At 36.3% G+C, this 5,728-nt stretch overlaps 1 non-coding gene across 1 annotated transcript; it reads left to right on the top strand.

The window, feature by feature from the left end:
• The first annotated feature begins 5,378 nt into the window (after positions 1 to 5,378).
• LOC124104852 (U6 spliceosomal RNA) lies at positions 5,379 to 5,485 on the top strand. Its single transcript, XR_006855537.1, has one exon. It is a non-coding gene; the product is annotated as a U6 spliceosomal RNA (small nuclear RNA).
• The last annotated feature ends 243 nt before the right edge of the window (positions 5,486 to 5,728 follow it).

Below are 5,728 nucleotides of genomic sequence, written 5' to 3'. Positions count from 1 at the left end.
GGCGAACGCTCTACCACTGAGCCCCAACCCCAGCCCGGGCCTGTTCATTTTCAGTTATTGAACAAATGCTAGCCTATGCAATTAGGCAAGATAATTAAGTAAATAATTAAGTAAAAGATTCAAATGTATGATATGTCAAGATCATTGCACTGTCATGAGTAACTAATTAAAACAAATTAAAGAAACAAATAAAAAAAATAAAGTGAAAAAGCTACTTGAAGTAGTGCCTATAAAACCCATCAGGACCTCAAGAAATATTCTTTCTCCAGTTTCTTTCTTTCTTTAGTTGGTTATATTCTTTCTCTACAGACTAGCTTCCATTATTCTCTAGTACCCATGGTATTATATACTTCTCTACATTTCTTGAGTTTATATGTGTAACATACTGTTGTGTCAAGCAGTGTCTTTTCTGTATCCAATGAATTTCCTAGAAACTATAGCTGGGAGTTGGAGGTGTATCTCAGGGGTATAGCCCATGCTTAGCATGCATGGTTCAACTCTCAGTACCAAAAAACAAAACAAACAAAATAACACTAAATACTTTCACACTCTATTTTCAGAAAACTGATATCTGAATGTAGTAACTTCTTTGTAGAGCTTTCCATGAAAAAAAAAAGAAATGGAAGATGGCACACAGAGCTCACAGTAGTGTCCATTATCCCCCTGCTCTCATGATGAGCACAAGTGAGAAATGGGAGTGTTTTGCATTTAATTTGTCATCCCTTTTGTATATTGCTGGGCCATGTTAAAACTAACTCCTCTACTGCTCATATTGCCATCTAAAAAGTACTAACCCCCAAAACAGCATAATATCTAATGCTCAGACTCACTGCTGCTAAGAAAGAAATAGAGAAGAAGAAGAGAGGGAGAGGGAAGGGAAGAGATGAGGAAGGAGCAGCCTGTATTCCTGTTCAATGTTGTAATATTTAATCATGTTCCTCTTGATGAAGTAGACATTGTGAAAAGAGGGTAGTTACCACACTCAACAAAGAAACCTAGGTATCAAAAAGCTTTGGAAATACCTGAGTGCAGTGTCATGTGCATGGTAATCCCAGACAAATTGGATGGCTGAAGCAGAAGCCAGCCTTGTTTGTGGTCAGCCTTGGCAATTTAATGAACAGTCTTAAAAAAAAAAAAAAAAAAAAAAAAAACTTTGGAAATGACTCAAGTGGCACATACTAAGGGTGTGCGTTATAAGGATATGTGATATGTGGAGTATGAATGAAACAAAAATAGCTATGAGTTGAGTTTTAAACACATGGAAGTTCATTATAATATACTTTCTTTTTTTTTAAATATTTATTTTTTGTAGCTGAACACAATACCTTTATTTATTTATTTATTTATTTATTTATTTTAAATATTTATTTATTTATTTTAATTCTCGGCGGACACAACATCTTTGTTTGTATGTGGTGCTGAGGATCGAACCCGGGCCGCACGCATGCCAGGCGAGCGCGCTACCGCTTGAGCCACACCCCCAGCCCCACCTTTATTTATTTACTTATTTATTTTTATGTGGTGCTGAGGATCAAACCAAGGGCCTTGCACGTGTGAGGCGAGCAATCTACCGCTTAGCCACAACCCCAGTCCTCTTTTTTTTTTTTAATATTTATTTTTTAATTGTAGTTGGACTCAATGTCTTTATTTATTTTTATGTGGTGCTGAGGATCCAACCCAGGGCCTCGCATGTGCTAGGTAAGCACTCTACTGCTGAGCCACAACCCAGCCCAACATTCTTTCTGTCTTTATATATTCAAAGCTTTTTACACTAAAAGTGCTTTTTAAGGCTATGGAATTGGACTGAATTGTTAAGAAAGCATGACTAAAGATTTAACATATAATTTTTGGTAACAGTTTCAAAAGGAAAAAATTATATATTATTGAAATAAGAATCTGCTGTGGTCTGAATATTTGTATCTCTCCAAAACTTATGTTGAAATCCTAATCCAAAGGTGATGGTATTTGAAGGAGGGGTCATTAAAAGTATGAGTGCTCTTATAAAAGTGAACCAGGAGAGACTCCTTCCCCCTTCTACCATGTGGGACATAAAGAGAAGGGGATATGTATGAGGAAGCAGGCCCTAACCAGACTAAATCTTCTTGAACTTCCTAGCTTCCAAAACTCAGAATTTATTCTGGGAAATAAATTTCTGTTGTTTATAAGCCTTCCTGTTTATGGTATTTTTGTAACAGCAGCCTGAATGGCCAGACTTACTACTTCAGTTAAACATCTATGGGGCCAGGTGAGGTGGCACATGCTTCTAATCCCAGGCTTAGGAGGCAGAGACAGAAGGATTGCAAGTTTGAGGTCAGCCATGGCAATTTAGCAGCAAGTTAGCAAGACCCTGTCTCAAAATAAAAAATAAAAAGACTGAGGATATAGCTCAGTGGTATAGCATCCCTGAGTTCAATCCCCAGCAAAAACAAAAAACAAAAAGAAAACATGTTTGAGCCGGGTGTGATGGCACATGCCTGTAATCCCAGCAACTCAGGAGGCTGAGGCAGGATATTCTCAAGTTCAAAGCCAGCCTCAGCTACTTAGTGAGACCTGGTCTCAAACAAAAACAAAACAAAAAACAACAAAACAAATGACAAAAAATGGGCTGGGGATATGGTCCAATATTTAAGTACCCCTGATAGTAGAAAAATAAATAAAAAGGAAAAGAAAACATGTTAAAGTTCCAAACACACAAAAAAAGAGATTCTCTAATCTTCTGGTGAATGGCCTTACATAGTTTCTTTAACTATGATCCAACCAACCATGTCAGGGAAAACAGAGTCACAAGGGTCTACACTATAGACAAAAGGAAAACAGGAGCTTCCTGCAAATTGGAAAAACATTTTAAAATTTACTATATATGACAGCCTTTGAGTGAGAGCAATGTAAGATGGCAGCCATTATGGGCTCAATTTATGAAAACTGAATACACAGCCTGAAAATACAAAGTGGATCTAAATACCCAGAAGTACCCTTCTTTACAGGATTTGTAACAAAAAATCAATATGAATGGTGTTAATAGTTCTAATGGAGTGGTGAACCCAAGAGCCATATCAATGCTAGCAAAATAACAGAATTCATATAGCATCAAATTTGTTCTGCAAGGGCTGCAGTACTTGATGTCTAAAGAAAATATGAAACTCCCTCAAATTGCCAGAAGGATGAGTTATAGCAATTAAAAGAAAGCTGAGTATTGGTGCATGACTATAATCCCAGCAACTTGGAAGGATGAGACAGGAGGTTTGCAAGTTTGAGGTCAGTCTCAGCAACTTAGTGAGGCCCTAAGCAACTTCGTAAGATGGTCTCAAAATAGAAAATAAAAAGGGTTGGGGAGGTAGCTCGTGACAAAGTGCACCTGGGTTCAATCCCCAGTACGAAGAAAAGAAAAAATAAAATAAAAAAAAAAATAGGCCCTCCCCCTGCTTAATTTGAGTTAAGCAGTCATTTTTTAAAAATTTTTTTTAGTTATACATAGACACAATATCTTTATTTTGTTCACTTATTTTTATGTGGTGCTGAGGATTGAACCCAGTGACTCACATGTATGAGGCAAGCACTCTACCACTGGGCCAAAATCCCAGCCTAAGCAGTCATTTTTTACAGTAGTAAATTTTCTAGGTATATCCTGTAGACCTCAAAGTATTGGAAAGGAAGCTCCCAAAGGCGATTTACCTTTTTTTTTTTTTTTTTGGTACTGGGGATTGAATTCAGAGCACTTAACCATTGTGCCACATCCCAGCCCACCCACCTTTTAATTTTTGTATTTTATTTAGAAAAAGGGTCTCACTTAGTTGCTTAGTCCTCGCTAAATTGCTGAGGCTAGTTTTGAACTTGCAATCCTCCTGCCTCAGCCTTCTGAGCCTCTGGGATTACAGGTGTGCACAATCACTCCAGCAGCAATTTATCTCACAATATTGTTAATTATACTAATTTTTGTCCATTTGAAATATATAAATTGTGCTATTACAATGATAAATTTTTTCTGTAAACCACAACAAATAAGTAGAAATACAAGGAAAGGGAAAAAAATTATACTCATAATAGCAAACACATGCAAACAAACATTTGGGAAAACTTACAAACATGTAGAATCTGGATAAAGAAAACCATTCCATTTTAAACTAAGTAATATAAAACAATCGAAAACATGGAGAATTATACTTATTTGTTTGGATAGATACAATATTCCAAATATGTTGATAATTTAAAAGTCAAAGCAAGGAGCAGTGGTGCATGCCTGTAATCCCAGTGCCTCAGGAGGTTGAGGCATGCCTGTAATCCCAGTGGCTCTGGAGGCTGAGGCAGGAGGATCATGAGTTCAAGGTCAGCCTCAGCAACATAGCAAGGCCCTAAGCAACTTAGTGAGATACTGTCTCTAAATAAAATATTAAAAAAGGTTGAAGAGGGCCTGGGGATGTAGTTCAAGTGGTAGCATGCTTGCCTACCACGCGTGAGGCCCTAGATTCGATTCTCAGCACCACATAAAAAAATAAATAAAATAAAGATATTTTGTCTACCTAAAACTAAAAAATAAATATTAAAAAAAAAAAAAAAAAAAAGGCTGAAGATGTGGTTCAGTTGTTGAGCACCCCTGGGTTCAATTCCCAGTATGAAAAAAAAAAAAAGTCAATTCAATCACAGCCAAAATTAGCACTTTTTGGTACTTGAGAAGTCACTCTAAAGTTTTCATTAAAAATAAATAGATACAGCTGGACACAGTGGCACATGCCTATAATCCAAGTGATTTGGCAGATTGAAATAGGTAGATTACAATTCAAGGTCATCCTAAGCAACTTGTGGGACCCTCAGCAACCTAGTGAGACCCTCTCTCAAAATAAACAATTAAAAAAGACTGGGAATATAGCTCAGTGGTAAAGCACCCATGGGCTCAATCCTGAATACAAAACAAAACAAAACACACACAACGGAAATAAATACATGTATCTAGAGTTTAACCACCAAGAACATACATTGGAGAAAGGACATTCTCGTCAATAAATGGTTATGGGAAAACTGGGTATTCATATGCAGAATGAAACTAGACTCATCTCTTACCATATACAAAAATCAACTAAAAATGGATCACAAATTTAAATAAAGGACCCAAAAGTATTAAACTACTAGAAGAAAATAGGAAAAACTATTTAAGACACTCTTTTAGGTAAAGATTTCCTGGATATGACCCTAGAAGTACAGGCAACAAAACCCCCAAATCGACAAATGAGATTATATCAAACTAAAAAGGTTTTGCCAGTAAAGGAAACAAGGAACAGTGTGAAGAGATAATCTATGAAATGGGAGAAAATATTTGATAAGGGGTTCATCAACATCCAACATATATAAGGAGCTTAAATCAATATTTTAAAAAAACTAATTTAGTGCTCGCTTTGGCAGCACATATACTAAAATTGGAACGATACAGAGAAGATTAGCATGGCCCCTGCACAAGGATGACACGCAAATTCGTGAAGCATTCCATATTTTTTTAATTAAAAAAAAAAAAAAAACTAATTTAAAATGGACAAAAATAAAGACTAATAAAAAGGGCTGGGGATGTGGCTGAGTGGTTGAGTGCCCCTGGGTTCAATCATCAGTACCAAAATAAATAAATAAATTTGATAAAACCAGTGTTGGGAAGAATTTAGAGAGGAAAGCAATCTCCTCTGCAGATGGTAGGGGTATAAATTGTATGCTTTTCCAAAATGTTTCAAATGTCTTATGGTTTCAT

Source organism: Marmota monax, unplaced genomic scaffold (assembly GCF_021218885.2).
Source record: "Marmota monax isolate L192 unplaced genomic scaffold, Marmota_monax_Labrador192_F-V1.1 WCK01_AAM20220418_F8-fsc00001, whole genome shotgun sequence".
In the NCBI taxonomy this organism is placed as follows: Eukaryota; Metazoa; Chordata; class Mammalia; order Rodentia; family Sciuridae; genus Marmota; species Marmota monax.
This window is presented reverse-complemented; position numbering and strand designations above follow the sequence as displayed.